We start from the raw sequence: 22,422 nt of genomic DNA, 5'->3' as shown, positions 1-22,422 counted from the left end.
AATGAGAACAGCGAGAAACTTAACATCAGGATTGATGGTCACGAAGTCAATGAAGTTAAGGAATTCTGCTACCTAGGCAGTAAAATAACCAATGACGGATGAAGCAAGGAGGACATCAAAAGCAGACTCGCTGTGGCAAAAAAGGCATTTCTGGCCAAGAGAAGTCTACTAATATCAAATACCGGCCTTAATTTGAGGAAGAAATTTCTGAGGATGTACGTCTGGAGTACAGCATTGTATGGTAGTGAAACATAGACTGTGGGAAAACCGGAACAGAAGAGAATCGAAACATTTGAGATGTGGTGCTATAGACGAATGTTGAAAATTAGGTGGACTGATAAGGTAAGGAATGAGGAGGTTCTACGCAGAATCGGAGAGGAAAGGAATATGTGGAAAACACTGATAAGGAGAAGGGACAGGATGATAGGACATCTGCTAAGACATGAGGGAATGACTTCCATGGTACTAAAGGGAGCTGTAGAGGGCAAAAACTGTAGAGGAAGACAGAGATTGGAACACGTCAAGCAAATAATTCAAATAATTGAGGACATAGGTTGCTGCAACAAGTGCTACTCTGCTGAGATGAAGAGGTTAGCACAGGAAAGGAATTCGTGGCGGGCCGAATCAAACTAGTTAGTAGACTGATGACATTGAAATCTTACAATGTTCCAATGTTTCAGAACATTTTAATTCAAAACTCTTTAGAACAACGGGATATATATTTCGTCCTTTTACTTACAATGAAATGAAAATAAAGAACAAACTCAAATTAAAAACAACAGGATAAATGTATTACCGATGAATTTACTTATTCAATTAAAACTCTCTAGAACAACGCGATCAATGTTTAGTCCATGTCCTTACAATAAAATGTCCGCCCTGATAGCTGGGTGGTCAGCGCGGTGGTCTGTCGAGCCAAGGGACCGGGGTTCGATTCTGGGCTGGGTCGGAGATTTTCTCCTATCAGGGACTCGATGTTGTGTTGTCCTCATTATCATTTCATCATCATCAGTGGAAGGCAAGGGGAAACCACCACTGGAATCACTGCCCTACATGCTCTGACGAGGCTTCCCCCATGACAAGACCTGCCAAAAGGCAGAACACAAAATTTTTATTTTTTACAATAAAATGGAAATAAAGTACAAACTCAAATTAAAAACAATAGGATAAATGTATGACCGATGAATTTACTTCATTGTTAAGTATTCTGCAGAATTGGGACAGCATCCTCCAGCTTACTGAGCAAACCTAGAGACAACATTTCGGCAATGGGTTCATTTTTCTACACGATCATGCACGAGCACACCGCTTTTATATACCTGGTGGATATGGTTCCTCCAAGAGGCGGGCTGCAGCCAAATGGAAGGGCTTGCAATATCTGCTGATGTGAAAAACCGAACTGTGCAATATCTGCTGATGTGAAAAAAACCGAGCTGAAAGTGCTTGTGAATGCTGAAACTTGGAGCACCTCGTCAGACACTGGGTGACCGCACATGGGTACCGCCCAAGAGAGGGGAAAGGCTTCAACAACAGCGTCCTAACCACATTTTCGACAGCAAGCCAAGCATGATCTAAGCACGCTACAACACACGCAGTGAAGCAACATGGTACCAATGTTACCAGCCTGCGGAATGAGGTTTTACAAAGAAGCTGAAGAGTATTGCTTTGTATAGACCGCCAATATTCTCGTTTTTGTTTTGTTTTTATTTTACAGTGAATATAACATTTTTCACTTGCTTAAGCCTTCGGTCAACAAATTTTTTCTGTATTTTTGACTGAATTGTCAATACGTAATACATCTGCGATCACAAACACAGAAAAATTTTATTGATTGTAACAATGGCCGCGGAAGCCTACGTTTGTATTCCATAAGGCTTGTTGTTACATCCCGTGCTCCACTTGACCCTACAAGTCCTCGGAAGTTTGCCGATGTCTACATCTACATTTTATACTCTGGAAACCAGCGCAAAGTACATTGTACCACGTACTAGGATTTCTTCCTGTCCCATTCACAATGCTTTACATGGGGCTCTCAATAGCGGATATCATAAACCGATTTCCCAGTACCGCTTCTGGTTGGTCACTACACACTCCAAACTCGATTCTGGAAGTCCGGTTCTAGTTTCCGGTTTTCCGCTTCCGCAATCGTTTCTCGCTCCCCATGTAATCGCACAACCATTTTTGAAACGTGGTTAGGTTGTCAGGTTACATTTTTTTGTATTTAAAAATGAGCCGGCTGACATGGACTGAACGAATTTTTGTGCAGTGAAGAAGAAGTAGAAATATTAAACTGACCATGAAGTTGTCTACACCTCTGAAGAAAAATAGCGATTGCGGTGACTACATTAGAATCTAGGACAGCTGTTTTCCAGACGACGTATTTCACTGTGCTACGAAATCCGCTTCGGGCCTTAATACGTAAACACGACGGGGAAAAACGGTTTCCAAAATTAGATTTTCGTCTTCCGGAAGACGTATTCCATGTAAAGGTAGTGATTCTCGTATGGAGTGCAGGAAAAATGATTGCTTAAATGCCTCTGTCTACTCTGTAATTATTTTAACCACATCTTCGCAGTAGAACGGTTTATAAAATATCAATAAATCAACATATTTCCATAAACGATTGATACTTTTATTTTGTATCATATTTCTTCGCAATTTTAGGTAAATATTTGAAATTGTTCTTTCTTTGTGAGGCAAGTATACGTGGCACAAAGAAGAAATCCGAATGAACGGAGGGGAGGGAGAGAATGGAATAACAAGTTTCTTTAAAAAAGAACTTTTAGCGGAACTGTTGTGCTGTATGATGACGGTATCTGTTCTGACATGACCGACCGAAAGAACAGATACCATTGGTGTACGAAGATGGTATCTCTTCTTCCGGACAGAATAGATACCATCTTCATATAGATAAGCCTCACCGGCCAATGATCTTCAGTGCGGACGCACTCACACTGCCCGAACTCTTACGGGAATCGGTAGATTGACTGCCGCGAGTAATGAGTATAGTGGGCAGGGGCACTAAAAATGTTGTGTGTGGACAGTAAGCTGAAAATGTGGGCCCTGCAGTTGCACTATCCTCTGTGTCCTCGGTGGGTCAGACGGATAGAGCGTCTGCCATGAAAACAGGAGATTCCTGGTTCGAGTCCCGGTCGGGGCATACATATCAACTGTCCCTGTTGATATTTCTCAAGGTCTGTAAGCAGCTAATGGTCTGGATTTCATTGTAATTTCATTCTACTGTGCTATTTCCTCACATCGGCGTTCTTCAAACACAATTGTTGAAAATGATGAACAAAAACCTAAAACGCAAGATTGGTCTTTGCGATGGGGGGAGACATGGGAGGGGAGACGCTGTCGTAATCGACGCTCGGCGCCACCAAGAGGAACATCAACGTTTAACTTCACCACGCGATTCTCAAACTACAGCTACTATGTTGCTAGTGGTTACAGAAATGAAAAAAAAACAGAGAAGACGAGATGAAGTTTCCGGACAAATCCGATATGTGACGGACACCCGTTATTATGTCACTTACATTCAGTTATCATTGTTTACAAAGTGGTAATCGCCAAGCATGAAAGTGTATCATTTTCCTTTCAATTCTAAGAAGCATAAGGATGGTGTTAGCACTTCGATGTACACAGTATCTAACAATGAATAAATACTTATACAGACAGCTCTAAAACCGAGATTATATCTACAATGTGCAGCCGGCATTTTATAGGCCGTTATGTCGATATCTCTTCCGTAGGTATATCGATACTTTAGTCGATACATAGAGGGACGACCATAAATTTCTTTAAAATATCTATGTTCCGGATTCCCGATATTTTTAAAAATATCAACAGGCGTACTTCTCAGAACCTTTAGGAACGATACGCGAGAGGTAGTATATTCCTAGAGTACTCGATAATAGTTCTTAAAACTTTGTAAACAGGACAGCTGGCGTAGATTTTGAATTATGTGTATTTTAGGCTTATCAGCATTTCTGCGATTCTCTCGGATGGGTACAACAAGTCTACGACCACTAGTGCTGCCCTTCTTTGTACACTTTAGTATCCTCCTAGATCCATTCCAGATGGATCCCACACACTTAAAAAGCTTTCTAACATGGATCGTATGAGTGTTTTGTAAGCAACTTAATTTTTAGAAAGACTGCATTTTTCCAGAATACTAGCAATGAATCCATGCCTTACTATCCGCTTCACATGTAACGGGTTATGTAATGGTTTCATTTCATACCCCTACAGATTGGCACGCCAATGCTTTAGTATGAGTTGTGCAAAAAGTGAGAAGTTATTATTAATATGATCTGCCACCTCATTACCACACAACATGAACAAGACGGGTCCGAATACACTTTCCTGTGTCATGCCTAATACTACTTCCAAGTCTGTCGGTGATTCTCCATCCAAGATAACATGCTGCTTCCTTGTGGTGACACACCTTGCCCCATATACCTCTAAGAAGCGGAACCGAATGAAGGTGCTGCCGCACCGTGTGTCCTCGAAAGCATCTGACTCCTATACTTATTAGAGGCGTGAATCAAACAGTCAATTGAACATCGACTAAACAAAGATCATATGCTTCTACATCAATACTCCACAAGCCATCAGACAGTGTGTGGCGGAGGGTACTTCAGGTCCCACTAGTATTGGGACAAGGGCGGTGCAGCCCCACAGTAACATTATCAAAGATGGCGGCGATGACGTCATCCAAGGTGGCGGCGATGAAGTCATCCAAGATGGCGGCAATGACGTCATTCAAGATGGCGGATTTTGGTGGAAAGATAGGTCAATTGGGCTACCTCCACTAACCTGACACCCCCTCCCCTGCCCCCCTCCCCCCATAAAATGGCGGTAAGTTCAAATTCCATCAGAATAATGCATCACATCACAGTTAACTCTACTAATGTAAGAAAATGGCCAGAAGATAGGTCACTTGGACTATCTCCACTAACGTAAGTCATCTGACCGCCACCTCGTCCTAGGGATCGACAGAAAGTTCAAATTCCATAAGGATAATGTAATACATGACGGTTATCTCTACCAACCTAAGAAAATAGGTCATTATGCAACCCCCACTGACCTAAGTCACCCAACTGCCAACTTCTCCTATGAACTGGCGGGAAGTTTGAATTTTGGCAGGAAAATAGGTCTATTGGGGTATCTCTACTAACCTAAGAAAATGGAGGGAAAGAAAAGGCAATTCCACTAACCTAAGCCCAACCGCCACCTCATCCTGGGAACCAGCGCCAAGTTTGAATTTTGGAGGGAAGATAGGTCAATTGGGCTGTCTCTACCAACCTAAGAAAATGGTGAGAAAGAAAGGGCATTTGGCTACCTCCAGTAACCTAATTCATTTGACCACAACATCTTCCTAGGGATCGGAGGGAAAAGGACCTGACCTGCACTGGGCTGCTGGAGAGAGGAAGGAGTGTACTTTATATATTTTGGGACAATTTATTTAGGGGCGGATTTTGAGACACAGTATATTTATTACACTGATACAAAACACACACTCTGACATGCCACACAGCCTACAGACCTGCAAACCTGTCGTGAATAATGCAATACATTTATGTACAGAGAGCCAAAGAATTCGTAAATTCTTAAAATAATAATACATCTAAAAGATTCTGCTAACATGCATGCTAATCATCAACTGTCGAAATCATGCACCAGTCTTTATTTAAACGATTTGAGGCACTACCACAATCCAGTGTGTTCACCACAAGGTCCAGAGCTGAGCTGACCTAGTACACAGTACCACCACCAGAGGGCAATGTCGTCCATTCCATGACGTAATCCAAGATGGTGTCCAACATGTCAGCTGATGATGCAAGTACCGTTATCCAAGATGGTGGGTAACAGTGTGTTCACCATGAGGTCTGGACCTAGTATGAAGTACTGCAACAAGTGAGTGCTGTCGTCCGTTCGGTGACGTAGCCCAAGATGGTGGGGCAAACAGTGTGGTCGCCACAAGGTCTGGACCTAGTACACAATATTGTCACCAGAGGGCACTGTCATCCATTCTATGACATACAAAACACATGCTCGGACATGTTTGGGGTCACACAACACAGCCCATAGACTTGTAAACTACTCCTAAATAACGCTCTACAGGCCAGCTGTTGTGACTGAGCGGCTCTAGGCACTTCAGCTTGGAACTGCACTGGTGCTATGGTTGCAGGTTCCAATCCTGTCATGGGCATTGATGTGTGATGTCCTTAGGTTAGTTAGGTTTAAGTAGTTCTAAGTCTAGGGGACTGATGACCTCAGATGTTAATTCCTATAGTGCTTATAGCTGTTTGAACCGTTTCTTAATGGTCTGCAGACACGCAAACAACTCCTAAATTACTCAAATAATTTCAGTACAGACGTGAAAACTCCTCCTGAAAATGCAGTACAGTGATGAGCAGATACGAAATCAATTCGAAAACTGTCCAAATGATGCGTAGCACAGCCTTCAGACCTGCTCGCAAAATAATGCAACAAACACGCAATAAACATGCACAACGACCGCCCACCGCCCCTGTACATTGGACCGCACAGGAGGCTACCACACACGCTCCCAGAAGTCGCGATGCCCCATCACTCGCCCCCCCCCCCCCTCCACTAAGTGACGCACAGGTGCTCATTCGAATCCTGCAGGCTTGAGGAAGCGACATCTCTTTCTTACTTGGTACCTGAGAAATTCCACTCCAAATATGTGTTCACCTAGGCACCATTGCTGATGCAACTGGATGGGAGCAAAGACCTATTTGCAGAGCACACCGATGCCTCTGTGAGCTACCTCCAGACACAAGGCTGCATGAGCCACCACTCTCACTCTGCTGCTGGTGGCATGTGAAAGTTGGATCTATTTTTGGGTATACAGTTAGAGTTAGGTCCCATATGTGAGACACCTCTGGGTAGCACGTATGTTTACTGTTTCTGACGTGATGATGTATAGCTGCGATACAGTCCAATGCCAGGAGAGACATTCCAATGCTTCCCAGAACAGTTGGGACTGCAACTGCTGTGTTCGGATGCAGGCTGAGTTGGCATCCCTTCGCTCCCAGCTTCAGGCAGTGTTGGCTTCGGTCACACAGCTTGAGGCTGTTGCCAATGGGCATCACTGTGGGGGTCTGGATGGTGGTTTGTCAGGGACGGCCAGCTCGTCCCACGCATCCCCCGATCGGACTACGACTGTGGCTGCCCGGGATACTGCCCACATTGAGGCTGATCCCTCACCTGTGGTAGAGTGGGAGGTCATCACAAGGTGTGGCAGGGGGCGAAAGACATTTCGGAGGGCTGAACAGAAGGCCTCTCCAGTTTGTCTGACGAACCGGTTTCAGGCTCTGTCTCAGGCTGATACTGATCTTCGGCCGGACATGGCTGCTTGTCCTGTTCCAGAGGTTGCCCCTCAATCTGCAAGATCTGGGCGGTCGCAGAGGGTGGGCTTACTGGTAGTTGGGAGCTCCAACGTCAGGCGCGTAATGGGGCGCCTTAGGGATATGGCAGCAAGAGAGGGGAAGAAAACCAATGTGCACTCCGTGTGCATACTGGGGGGAGTCATTCCAGATGTGGAAAGGGTCCTTCCAGATGCCATGAAGGGTACAGGGTGCACCCATCTGCAGGTGGTCGCTCATGTCGGCACCAATGATGTGTGTCGCTATGGATCAGAGGAAATCCTCTCTGGCTTCCAGCGGCTATCTGATTTGGTGAAGACTGCCAGTCTCGCTAGCGGGATGAAAGCAGAGCTCTCCATCTGCAGCATCATGACAGGACTGACTGCAGACCTTTGGTACAGAGCCGAGTGGACGGTCTGAATCAGAGGCTGAGACGGTTCTGCGACCGTGTGGGCTGCAGATTCCTCGACTTGCGCCATAGGGTGGTGGGGTTTCGGGTTCGGCTGGATAGGTCAGGAGTCCACTACACGCAGCAAGCGGCTACACGGGTAGAAGGGTTTGTGTGGAGTGGACCGGGAGGTTTTTTAGGTTAGACGGCCTCGGGCAAGTACAGAAAGGGCAACAGCCTCAAAGGGTGCGGGGCAAAGTCAGGACATGCGGGGACCAATCAGCAATCGGTATTGTAATTGTAAACTGTCGAAGCTGCATTGGTAAAGTACCGGAACTTCAAGCGCTGGTAGAAAGCACCGAAGCTGAAATCGTTATAGGTACAGAAAGCTGGCTGAAGCCAGAAATAAATTCTGCCGAAATTTTTACAAAGGCACAGACGGTGTTTAGAAAGGATAGATTGCATGCAACCGGTGGTGGCGTGTTTGTCGCTGTTAGTAGTAGTTTATCCTGTACTGAAGTAGAAGTGGATAGTTCCTGTGAATTATTATGGGTCAACAACCGAGCTAGGTTAATAATTGGCTCCTTTTACCGACGTCACGACTCAGCAGCATTAGTGGCAGAACAACTGAGAGAAAATTTGGAATACATTTCACATAAATTTTCTCAGCATGTTATAGTCTTAGGTGGAGATTTCAATTTACCAGATATAGACTAGGACACTCAGATGTTTAGGACGGGTGGTAGGGACAGAGCATCGAGTGACATTATACTGAGTGCACTATTCGAAAATTACCTCGAGCAATTAAACAGAGAACCGACTCGTGGAGATAACATCTTGGACCTACTGATAACAAACAGACCCGAACTTTTCGACTCTCTATGTGCAGAACAGGGAATCAGTGATTATAAAGCCGTTGCAGCATCCCTGAATATGGAAGTTAATAGGAATATAAAAAAAGGGAGGAAGCTTTATCTGTTTGGCAAGAGTAATAGAAGGCAGATTTCAGACGACCTAACAGATCAAAACGAAAATTTCTGTTCCGACACTGACAATGTCGGGTGTTTATGGAAAAAGTTCAAGGCAATCGTAAAATGCGTTTTAGACAGGTACGTGCCGAATAAAACGGTGAGGGACGGGAAAAACCCACCGTGGTACAACAACAAAGTTAGGAAACTACTGCGAAAGCAAAGAGAGCTTCACTCCAAGTTTATACGCAGCCAAAACCTCTCAGACAAACAGAAGCTAAACGATGTCAAAGTTAGCGTAAGAAGGGCTATGCGTGAAGCGTTTGAAGCGTTCAGTGAATTCGAAAGTAAAATTCTATGTACCGACTTGACAGAAAATCCTAGGAAGTTCTGGTCTTACGTTAAATCAGTAAGTGGCTCGAAACAGCATATCCAGACACTCCGGGATGATGATGGCATTGAAACAGAGGATGACATGCGTAAAGCTGAAATACTAAACACCTTTTTCCAAAGCTGTTTCACAGAGGAAGACCGCACTGCAGTTCCTTCTCTAAATCCTTCCACAAACGAAAAAATGGCTGACATCGAAATAAGTGTCCAAGGAATAGAAAAGCAACTGGAATCACTCAACAGAGGAAAGTCCACTGGACCTGACGGGATACCAATTCGATTCTACACAGATACGCGAAATAACTTGCCCCCCTTCTAACAGCCGTGTACCGCAAGTCTCTAGAGGAACGGAAGGTTCCAAATGAGTGGAAAAGAGCACAGGTAGTCCCAGTCTTCAAGAAGGGTCGTCGAGCAGATGTGCAAAACTATAGACCTATATCTCTGACGTCGATCTGTTGTAGAATTTTAGAACATGTTTTTTGCTCGAGTATCATGTCGTTTCTGGAAACCCAGAATCTACTCTGTAGGAATCAACATGGATTCCGGAAACAGCGATCGTGTGAGACCCAACTCGCTTAATTTGTTCATGAGACCCAGAAAATATTAGATACAGGCTCCCAGGTAGATGCTATTTTCCTTGCCTTCCGGAAGGCGTTCGATACAGTTCCGCACTGTCGCATGATAAACAAAGTAAGAGCCTACGGAATATCAGACCAGCTGTGTGGCTAGATGGAAGAGTTTTTAGCAAACAGAACACAGCATGTTGTTATCGATGGAGAGACGTCTACAGACATTAAAGTAACCTCTGGCGTGCCACAGGGGAGTGTTATGGGACTTTTGCTTTTCACAATATATATAAATGACCTAGTAGATAGTGTCGAAAGTTCCATGCGGCTTTTCGCGGATGATGCTGTAGTATACAGAGAAGTTTCATCATTAGAAAATTGTAGCGAAATGCAGGAAGATCTGCAGCGGATAGGCACTTGGTGCAGGGAGTGGCAACTGACCCTTAACATAGACAAATCTAATGTATTGCAAATACATAGAAAGAAGGGTCCTTTATTGTATGATTATATGATAGCGGAACAAACACTGGTAGCAGTTACTTCTGTAAAATATCTGGGAGTATGCTTGCGGTACGATTTGAAGTGGAATGATGATATAAAATTAATTGTTGCTAAGGCGGGTACCAGGTTGAGATTCATTGGGATAGTCTTTAGAAAATGTAGTCCATCAACAAAGGAGGTGGCTTACAAAACACTCGTTCGACCTATACTTGAGTATTGCTCATCAGTGTAAAATCCGTACCTGATCGGGTTGACAGAGGAGATAGAGAAAATCCAAAGAAGAGCGGCGCGTTTCGTCACGGGGTTATTTGGTAACCGTGATAGCGTCACGGAGATGTTTAGCAAACTGAAGTGGCAGACTCTACAAGAGAGGCGCTCTGCATCGCGGTGTAGCTTGCTCGCCAGGTTTCGAGAGGGTGCGTTTCTGGATGAGGTATCGAATATATTGCTTCCCCCTACTTATACCTCCCGAGGAGATCACGAATGTAAAATTAGAGAGATTAGAGCGCGCACAGAGGCTTTCAGACAGTCGTTCTTCAGGCGAACGATACGCGACTGGAACAGGAAAGGGAGGTAATGACAGTGGCGCGTAAAGTGCCCTCCGCCACACACCGTTGGGTGTCTTGCGGAGTATAAATGTAGATGTAGATGTAGATGAACAGCACAATGAAGTTTAACGTTGAGGTTTCTCTTGGTAGCGCTGAGTGCCAATTACGTCAGATCTCCCCTTTCATGTCTCCACCCATCACAAAGACCAATCTTGTGATTTAGATTTTTGTTCTTATTTTCAACAATTGTTCTTGAAGAATAGCACACTAAAATGAAATTACAATGAAATCCAGACCGTTAGCTGCTTACAGACGTTGAGAAATATCAACAGGGGCAGCTGAATATGTGTGCCCCGACCGGACTTGACCCGTGATCGTTTCGCCATTGGTTTCTGCAGACGAGACTGCCAGCAGTAGAATTACTTTGTACAGATTGCTAAAGTGCACTGACAGTTAAACCCTGCAAAAGTCTACAGATGATCCAGTACATACAAGGCTTACAAGAATATTCGAAACCAGTTACATATTTACCAGTGTAACTACAATTAAATATTACGATTGCTGCTACAGCCTGACACTGATCAGTGTACAGGTAATGTCTCCTCTTGATGGCTGTAGTTCTAGAATGAGTCTCAGTCTCTATGAAGAACTCTTGGAAATTGCATAGTGTCTCAGAAATAGTTAACATGCACTTGTGTAGGAGTTTTTGTGATGTCTCGGCTTGTATGCACGGTAATTCTTTCCTGCAACAGAAGCTGTTTTCGAAAATATCGCAGAATAACGTCGAATGCATTCATCCTTGCGATTCTAATGTGGCAACCCATCCATCATGTGTTATCCTTCCTGCTTTCAACATACACAAACGTTCTCACCACTATATAGAGACTCCTATATCATGGCACACAGGTTGTCTTGTGAATGAATTGGGCATTATGATTGGCTCTTTTCGAATTAACCCGCCGAATTACTGATGCCATCCGTGTGGAAGCACCATCCAACTATTTTTTCTTTCTATGGATGAGGCTTTCAGTGGCAAAAATACCATTTTACACAAATTGCCATATTGCACCAACAATTAACCTTGCAAAGTGCCCCTAGGTACGGTCAAATACTGAAAAACTCTTACTCAGTTACACTGCTCACCCACTGAGGACAGTAGCTTGAATATTAGAGCGTGAAACCGATCTCCAACCCAGCAATATATCACCATGTACCATGTCGATGTAGTAAACATACATTTCGTATCCTACACCATACAAAAATTGTCACTTTTACATCATTCGTACACACACCATGAGGACATACGGCACCACGAAGACAGACAGCCTGCGAGGTAGGCAGTCATCCACCCCCAATGGGTGACTAGAGCTCCCTCAGAAGGTCAAAGCCACTCTCAGAACTGTTCTATAAATTTGGACTCGTTTCCCTTCAACACAAACGTGTTACTGTTTCTGGTCTGGACCTGCTTGCCTGCTCACTTTCCTACCCCCATGTCCAGACTCTGGGATTACAAGAACATACGTATTTTCGCATGGTTGGCCATAATATTATATCATTCCCGTGGTACTTCTCGATATCAAGCACACAGCAGTATCCTACCGATCGCTCGTGCATCATAATTCCGAAGATATTCAAATGGCTCTGAGCACTATGGGACTTAACTTCTTGGGTCATCAGTCCCCTAGAACTTAGAACTACTTAAACCTAACTAACCTAAGGACATCACACATATCCATGCCCGAAGCAGGATTCGAACCTGCGACCGAAGCGGTCGCGCGGCTCCGGACTGCAGCGCCTTGAACCACATGGCCCCTGCGGCCGGCCCGTAGATATTGACGGGAAATTATTTCTCTACAAACCCGAAACTGTAGCAGGGTGGGGCATGCTGTAAACCGCTGACTAACTAGAAACTTGTCTTGTCTGCGAAGACATGTACGTGGAAACTCGAGAAAAATAGAGAAAACTGATATTGCCACTCATGAATACCGATTCCAGTGATGTAGCAGATTCCAAATCAGCCCTTTAATTTACAAGGTCAACTAAGGTGTTTCTCATGTCTAGAAAACCGGTAAACAAAAAGTGCTACTCTTGTATATGGTTCCGAATAATGAACAGAAATAAATAAAAGAAAAATCACGTATACAAGCAGCTGTAACATTATGTGATTGCCTTATCATTTTAAATCATTCACTAATCGAGCAGTCGCTCGGCAACAGCTACAGTTAGCAAATAATGTTGCGAGAATGTAAAAGGTGAACGACCTGTGACGTAACTTGTTTATTGTCGAAGCGCTGTCAGAGATGCAGTGAGTTATTGACTTTGAAAACCGCGGCGCGAAAAACGGACAGAGGAAGAACACTTTTACACTTTTTTTTTTTTTTTGATGTACGAGATATTCTCGATGAACAGTTACTCATTCTTCTCTTGTCTCTTGTAACTTGAGTCGGACGCGCATGTCTTTCCGCCGTATTATTATCGTTAAAAATAATATTGTTTTAGTGTAAAGTAAATGTGTAATACTAAAAGTGCCTAGCAGTAGATTTATTGTGCGACGTGTATGTGAAAACGTCAAAGGCATTGTTTTCATTACGAGAAGTGCCAGTCAAAACGGCATCCATGTCAAATCCTTCATTGCAGTGTAAGTTCGTCTATTAATTGCCATAAATTCAGAGTTAAATGGAACTGGTGTATGGACTATTTATTTAATATAAAATCTATGTCTCACTCCCTCATGAAGTTATTTAATTTTCTTTATGTTTCTGCCAAATAGAGAGTTCAGAGTCACGAATTCTTTCGTCGAGTTCGGACGGAAGTTGCATGCGGCGAAATATTTTCTCCGCGCCATATTCTACTGGTAAATGCATGATAAACTACGGTCCCTTAGGAAATTCATGTTGATCTATCCTAAAATAATTATATTTTGAATAGGCATTTACTCTCCTCTGCAATGCAACTTCCGACTGATCAGACGATCAAACAAGAAACAGCCGCACACGGTCGGCGTTCGCAAACATGTTTCCACCGCTGATTATAGCTATATGTTACAGCACAAAAGTAAACATATTGTTATAATTAGCGACTACGAACGGGGACATTTATAACTTATGTTTATGTATACACATTACGTAAACATATCGTTATACAGCAGAGATGAAATTCATGAGATGCGTAAGTGGGTATAGTAAAAGGGAGAAAACAAAGAATGAAGCGATAAGATCAGATTTAAAAATCTGTTTAGTCAATGAAAAGATAGAAGAGTACCGGTATAGATTAAAATGCAAGGATCATGTTGATGGTGAAATAGGCAGACCTCGTAAGAGTGGGATGGATGATAGAGACTGGAAGACACCTAATCCTTGGAGGGAGATGATGAGACATAAACTGAAAATCGCAAAAATCCTTACCGGAGGGAATGGATACATCACAACAGGTAGTGCAAAACGTCTTTCGATACAGAGAGACTATCTGAAATTGTACGGATGTTACCATCGTACCTCACAGCGAGAAGCAATATGTGGCTGCGCAGCCGGATTTACTCAGCCGCCGTAAGGACGGCTGAGGAGCAGATAGGCGCCCCTTCCTTCCGCCGCAGATCCACCCGCCGCGGCCCTGACGGACAGCTCCATCAGGCGGTGCGGGTCGCGGGCCGTGTTTGCCTTTGACCGTCCGTCGCCGTGGGAGGCCTCGGCCGTCCCCAGGGAACGGCAAAGTGCTCTCCCGCCGCCGCCGCCGCCGCAGCCTGCAACTGCTGGCTCGGCCTGCCCCGCCGATTGGAGCTCGCGCAATCACTCAGGCACGCCACGTGCGGCGGAGTATCGCCTATATGGGGCTCCTGGGTAGCCGGCTAGCACGCGGCGCAAATTGCTGCCACGCTGCCAAACAATTACTCACTTTGCTCTGAAACATTCACACGTTGTTTCTGATGCGTCAACGTGCCACGCAAAACGCGCAGTTTTAAGCACCGCCTGGTTTAAACAGAGATGGGAAAAGTATAAATATGACTTATATTCACATTAAAAATAGATTCTTCTACACTTTAATACCTGGATACGTGCATAAATTGTTGTAAAATTCGCCCTAAACTTCAGAAAAAAGATATGGTGTGTAAAAAATCCGAACCCTGTCCATCACTTCCGCTAGTCTTCGGGAACCACCTAGGATGATACATATCCGGATGATACATCTCCAAGGTTACAGATATCGTTGCTATCGGCTTGAGCTGCGATCTACAAATGACTGTAACCTGACCTATCCCCATTGAAACAACATCGTGACTTTAATGGACCACTGACTAAATTTCGTGAGATGTGGGTGGTCATGACTCAGGATGGCTACTCAGGTCATTGAGCGTATTTGGTGTAGTCCTTGTCACGACATGTCGTCCCCGTCATCAGCGCCAAACTGGGAGCTGTATGCTACTCTGCAAGTGTCTCTGAATCAACTTCTCAAGATGGCCTCTTAAAGTGATTTGTCTCTTTATTCCTTTTTAATTTTTATTGTAAACAGTACCTTCGACGATTCTACGAACCTCAGTTTATCGTATCTCTACTGTAATTAATTATTTAGACATGGAGCAGATGCAAGGATTTAACAAAGCTCTGCAAAAAACTGGCGGAGAGGTTGCTATGAAAGGTCGAAGAAACCATTGAAGATGCACAACAGCTTCAACGAAACCTTTCAGATATGCAAAATTGGCAATATAATTACACAGTGACAGTTATAAAATTTATACCTCACCAAGACTGGAAGCCGGATTTTCTGCTTATTACATGTAGTTTCTTTAACCATTTTTGCCATATTTTTTAATGATAAATGAGAATTTTTGCGGCCAAGATCACATATTTTTATTTCCTCAATGATCGGTTTCGACGGATCTTCGATATTCTGGAAATAATATTACTGTGCATGAATCGTACAACCGTAGCGAGAGAACACTCCATTTATAAATAAACATGCCACATTGGCTTGTCAAATACGTAAAACAGAGGACTGATAAAATATACCACCAACTTTGTGCCCCGGAGCGCAGGCGAGTTCGTCTGTGGAGGGGTTATAATTACGCCTGATGGTCTTTACTAATGCCATAAGCATTCTGGCCTTTGAAATCCACCCCTACTCACGCATATTCCTTACATTGTTGCCACCAGATGTAACGAGTATAATTTTTTCTTCATCAGGCAGGAGCAGAGAATATTGATATCTTTCTTTGTATCTTGTTTGCTCTTGGCTTTGAAAACTCTTAACTCTCTGATAATCAAATTAGTCCCAGAGTAGGGAGTTCACCTGAGGAGAGTACAGTGCGGAAATCGCCCAACCAGTTATGAGTAGTCATTAAATAGGGAAAAATTTGCTAATTGGGTTCAATTATGTAACGACGGAAAAATGCACATGTCGGAGTACAAAAAAGGTATTTATAGTCCTCTTTAAAAGACTCTCACAGAAATGTAGGGAACCAACTGCCTCAATCCTCAATTCGCCTTCCCTCACCACAAATTTTGGCATCCGAACATTTCGCGCTCTTTAAATACAGAACATTCAAAATCTTTATTCAATGTCTCTTTGTAGCTCCCTCTCACTACCACTTCTATGTATGTCTCTCTCCCAACGACTCCTTTTCTTTCACTGATTACAGTATATCCCACTGTCACTGATTGTGGTCTCCCTTATACTGTCTCCTTTTGTCCTTCTTTCTCACATCCACTGTCTCCACAATACCTCGGCAGCTCAAAAATTCTGGCAGGTCCATCTCACTTTTTCGTGTATACAGGATGGAAAAAATTTGTGCCACAAAATTTTAACCTTGGACAGCCGATGCCAGTAGGAAACAAAATTACTAATGTTATGTAGGTCGACAACGCAACATTTCTAAACTACGGAAACTAGGCGCCACGCGCTCCGATTGGCCGTGGGATTGCCCTGATGCAGTTCGTAGGTTGACGGGTTGTCATTTCACACATACAAACGTTCCTCACCACGTCACGGTCCCAACGTGATACCCACACTTGTCAAATAGGTCTTTCTGTTTGTCTCCACCTCATGTCAGAAGCATTCACACGTAAGCTTCGCTTCGAAGCACACACACGTCACCAGCGATTAAGTCATACAGTAAGCATGTCGACACAGTATTCGTTTGAAGAACAACGAGATATGGTTTTTGTTTATGGACTAGCCGACGTAAATGCGCATGAAGCTCGACGATTGTATGAGGAACGGTACCCAACAAGAAGCCACCCACCCCGCACACGTTTACAGCAATTCACCAGCGACTTGGCGAAACAGGCTCGTTAGTGGGATATCATTGTGACGCTGGAAGACCTCGAACACGACGGAATGATGCATTTGAAGAGAGTTCTCGAGCTCTTCGAGGAAGCACCTACGATAAGTACTCGAGCAATTGGACCCAACATGAGAGTCACTCATCGATTAGTCTGGGAGGTTTTGAGGGATCACGGCCAGCATAAATTTAGTTTCCACCCTGTCCACTGTCCAAGATCTAAATCCTATGGCGGACTTTGAACACAGGCGAGGGTTCTTCCTGTGATTTTTCCGGTGATTTCAGCTACGTGTTGGACGAGACCCCGACTTCCTTGCCATTGTGTTGTATACCGACAAATGCACCTTCCATCTGGACGGCCTTAACAACAATCGAAACGTTCATTAGTGGGCAAGGGGAAGTCCTCACGTCACGTACGTCCACGGACACCAGGAACGTTTTTCGCTCAATATTTGGGCAGGTATTATGGGTGACCATCTAATTGGGCTGGTCTGCCTACCTCCTCTTCTTATCGGAGCGAATTACTTTCACGTTTTGCAAGAAACTCTACCAGGCCTGCTGGAAGATGTTCCTCTGGACATACGGCTACGCATGTGGTTGCAGCACAATGGGGAGCCCACACGTAACAGTCGTGCTGTGCGCGGAAATTGAAATGAACTCTTCGGCGGCCGGGTAATTGGCCGAGGTGCTCGTAGGACATGGCCCTCGCAATCACCAGACCTCACGCCACCGGACTTCTACTGTGGGGATTTTTCAAGATTCTAAGTTCACCCACCCAGACGCGAATCACCTAGAAACGAAGAGGAATTAATGAATCACATTCAACATGCCGCAAATCACATCAGGACAATGCTAGGAATCTTTGAAAGAGTTCGGAAAAATACCGCTAGACGTTACCAAGCTTGTGTCACGCCAGAGGGTCGCCATTTCATGCACCTGCTTTAAGTAGACAATGTCCTAGCTACAAAAAAGGCCCTCTTCAAGGCCGACACAAATTGTAAAAGACTTTCTGTACGCGAACTAACAGCTGTTGACGGGTTTGCTCTCAGTATGTCTTATCATGAAACGATGGATGTGTTGGGAACCCAGCGGATTTGCCTCCAAGCTGGCGCGCTACCAACGAGAGTGCGGGTGGCCTTGGATACATCGCGATCTCCGGCAGGCAAAGCGTTCGCGGTCATGCGTTGTCCAGAGCATCCGGCAACAGGGCAATCCCGCGGCCATTCATACCGCGTGGAGCCAAGTCTCTGTAGTTTAAAAATTGTGCGTTGTCCACCTAGACAAGATTAGTAATTTTGGTTTCTACTGGCGTCAGCCATCCAGGGTTAAAATTTCGTAACACAATTTTTCTCCACAGCGTATATCTAGGTATTTAAGATTTCGGTCCAAAATGCGCCCTTCCCTCTACACTTGTGTGTTAAAGTCCGCATGTCCGGATGCGTCCAGAACCTCCCCCCCTCCCTCCCCCTTCAAGCCCATGTATGGTTTCCACTCGCCTGTATTTTTCATTTACACTGTATCCTCTCTCTTTTCCTCCAACTACTGTCCCCATCCTTCTGTTTTTCTCTCTTGCTGCCGCTGTCTCTCACTTTTTGTTCTTTATTTGAGTCATCAGTCTTCTGACTGGTTTCATGCTGCCCGCCACGAATTCCTGTCCTGTGCCAACCTTTTCATCTCAGAGTTGCACTTGCAGCCTGCGTCCTCACTTATTTGCTGGATGTGTTCAAATCTCTGTCTTCCTCTGCAGTTTTTACCCTCTACAGATCACTCTAGGACCATGGAAGTCATTTCCTCATGTCTTAACAGACGTCCTATCATCCTGTCCCTTCTCTTTTTCTGTGTTTTCCACATATTCCTTTCCTCTCCGATTCTGCGCAGAACCTCCACATCTAATTTTTAACACCAAGTGCTTAGATTATCTTCAGTCCCTGTTTTCCCACAGTCCATGATTCACTACCATACAATGATGGAATTCCGACGTACATTCTCAGAAATTTCTTCCTCAAATTAAGGCTTATGCTTAATGCTAGTAGATTTTTCTTGGCCAGTAATGCCCAGCATATCATGTAATTCTTCTTCACCTTCATTCACGGTAGCAATGTCATCAGCGAATCGTATCATTAATATCCTTTCACCATGAAATTTAATTCCACTCCTGAAACTTTCTTTTATTTCCATCAGTGCTTCTTTGATGTACAGCTTGAACGTTAGGGGCGGAAGACTACGTACCTGTTTTACTCCCTTTTTAATCCGAGCACCTCGTTCTTGTTCGTTCTCTCTTATTATACCATCTTGGCTCTTGTACATATTGTATACTACCCGTCTCTCCTTATCCGCACATTTTCGAAGACTTCAAGAGCTGACAGGTGCGAGAATTGTCGCACAATCAGCTTAATAGCTCACGCATCCAAGTTTCTGACAAAAATAATTTACAGAAGAATGGAATAGAAAATTAAGGATGAGTTAGATGACGATCAGACTTCAGAAAAGGTAAAGGCACCAGAGAGGCAATTCTGACGATGCGGTTGACAATGGAAGCAAGACAAAAGAAAATTCAAGACACATTCATAGGATTTGTCGAGTTGGAAAAAAATTTTCGACAAATTAAAATAGTGCAAGACGTTCAAGACTCTGAGAAAAAGAAATATCTCTGAGCACTATGTGACTTAACTTCTGAGGTCTTCAGTCCCCTAGAACACACATCCGTGCCCGAGGCAGGATTCTAACCTGCGACTATAGCGGTCGCGCAGTTCCAGACTGTAGCGCCTAGAACCGCTCGGCCACTACGGCCGGCTTCTGAGAAAAATTGGGATTTTAAGAGTAAACGCATATGGAAGGAACTCTTGAAATTAAGAGGTACCAAGAGAGTTGTATCAAGATAAACTGCCATCAATGCTTTAACGCATTCGTACACAATTATTCCGATTATTTATCTGTGTGGTAAACTGACCGTAGATTTATTTACTGTGCTGCGAGGAGCTGGAAGTGCTTTGCCCCCTACGATTCTTTCTCGTGGACGTGATCTTGCAAGGGTAGTACGGAATATTTATGTCACAGCAAGCAAGAGGGGGGAAAATGGACGTAAGAGAACTGCAGCTATGGTTTGAGCATTGCCTTTGGCCAATATGTGATCGAAATAGCTTGATGTTGCTTGATTCCTGTTCTGCATATGAAAATCATACTCCTTTAGAGCAGATTATGCCTCCTGAAAAGTGTGTGACATTGCAATTCATATCACCTGGAACCCAGCCTCAAAATGTTTTTCTTTTTCGTGCCAAAAAACAATATCGTACAGCCTGTAGCTATGCCTTAAAGGATAGCCAGTTATTTTTAGATAGACTGTTTCGAATTCAGTTGCCTGTCATCACTTTCCATCAGTTCTCACCACCTCGTTACACCAATATGATTCTACATTCATTCTCTAAGAGTGGATACGTAGCTGAAAGCCATGTATGGTTTGCAACTCTCAATGAGTCCGCCTTCGATCTTGTTGGTGCGAACCTTTGTGATAACAGTGGTGCACCATTTTTGATTCGGTGCTCATGGTTCAAGTTAATCGTTTGTTTTGAATATTTCTTAAATGTTGGCGATGTCCATTTTGTGAAGTGTAATACATACATCCAATAAAAGGTTGATCTCTTCACCTCTCGGACCCCATTTTCTGCCACTCTCTTGATGCACATCTCGAGGCATTTGCAGCTAATACTTTTCCTGTCATAATCATAAAAACACTTTCAAATAATCCTTACTAAAGATTGAACTTGCGACCTCACACTCAAGGGATCCGTTGTAAGACAGAGCGCTGATGCCAACTTAAATTTACGTCTGTCGTCTCGTTGCAATAGAACAACAACTAACTTAAAACGTAATGGCCTAACACGACTTTTGAAGCTGACTGTACTGTATGTCGAAGTTCCACATCTACCTGCCCACTCGTACAAATAAACCGTCAAGCTATTACTACAGAAGAACTGTGTCACACGTGTGCTACATCAGCTGTGCGTAGATAGTACAAAGATTTTTTTTCAGATCCGATCGATTGCAAAATGGAAACCACAGTGAAAGTCAAAAATGTTTTATTTATAACCAATAGCTACTCTTTCCAGATATTACTCTAGGCATTTGTCTTAGCGCGGTGCCAACTTTATGAAACCTTCGGCGTAGAAGGCAGCCACCTGAGCATTCCGCAAATTCCCTTCGTTTGTCTGCAGCTCTTTGTCGGTGCCAGAACTCTGCCTTCGTAGTCAGCGGTTCATATGAACAAAGAGATGAGGATGAGAGGGAGCAGAGTCCGGGCTGTACAGTGCGGGATCAAACACTTCCCATCGAAAATGCTGCAGGAGCACGTTCGCCGTAGCTGCAGTGTGTGGCCGAGCATTATCATGATGAAAGACAGTACTTGACGACAACGTCCCTTTACGCTTATTCTAAATTACCCTTCGTAGACGATTTTCTTGAATCGCCTGATCCACTCTCTGGAAAAGATCACTGCCCCACTTTGCTGTCACGCATGACAGTTACGATACGTGGCCTGCTTGAAATCAGGCAGGACCTCTCAGCGTGTAGAAATCGAACGACAGCATTCACTTCGCACTTCGTGGGAGACAATTGTTCTAGGCATCTTTACGAGCTCACTGTGCACTTAGATTTGAAAACTACAACGTGCCATGGTCGATAGGCATAACAGAGATTTCTGGATATCCTTTGTGGATCACGAACTGGAACTGTGATCTAAATTGGTGATTTATCCGGTAATAGATATGCAACCAGTCACTTTTTTACTATTTATTCAACCATGAACATGTTTTCGAGCAACTGCAGGCTCATCATCAGATGGTGATGTTACAAGAATACTGTGCTGTGGACCAAGCGCAGCAAGATCTAGTGCTGGTGCTGCTGGTGGACGGAAATTTAGTAACCAGTGACGAAACGTTTACGAACCCGAAAGTTTTTAAGCTTTAGATACTTATTGTAGACTGCCTTGCGGTATCCATATCAGATCACTTCCTGTAAGGTACATTATTAAGTTATGTAAACAAATATACAAAGTATTTAGCTACACTTGGTTTTACACTGATTCACAGAAAGTAAACACTCGATGTTTTTACAAAGAACATGGATAAGATAGATATTACACTAAACTACATAATAGTCTTTGACAACAGATACGTTGTATTGTGGTACAAATATTACTAGTACATATTTTACATTTTAGTAAATGTTGCTGGCTGCAAGTGTGTCTTTATATTGGCAAAAAAATTTTAATATGGATTAAGAATTATACAGAAGGTAAACAGATACCGTGGATTACTTAATACGTAATTAAAACTTTTTGTAAGTTACAGAAGAATACCACAGTCTTTGCATGACAAGAAGAACAAGATTTATGCAAG

The sequence above is a fragment of the Schistocerca piceifrons genome, chromosome 2, assembly GCF_021461385.2.
Source record: "Schistocerca piceifrons isolate TAMUIC-IGC-003096 chromosome 2, iqSchPice1.1, whole genome shotgun sequence".
NCBI classification, from domain to species: Eukaryota; Metazoa; Arthropoda; class Insecta; order Orthoptera; family Acrididae; genus Schistocerca; species Schistocerca piceifrons.
This window is presented reverse-complemented; position numbering follows the sequence as displayed.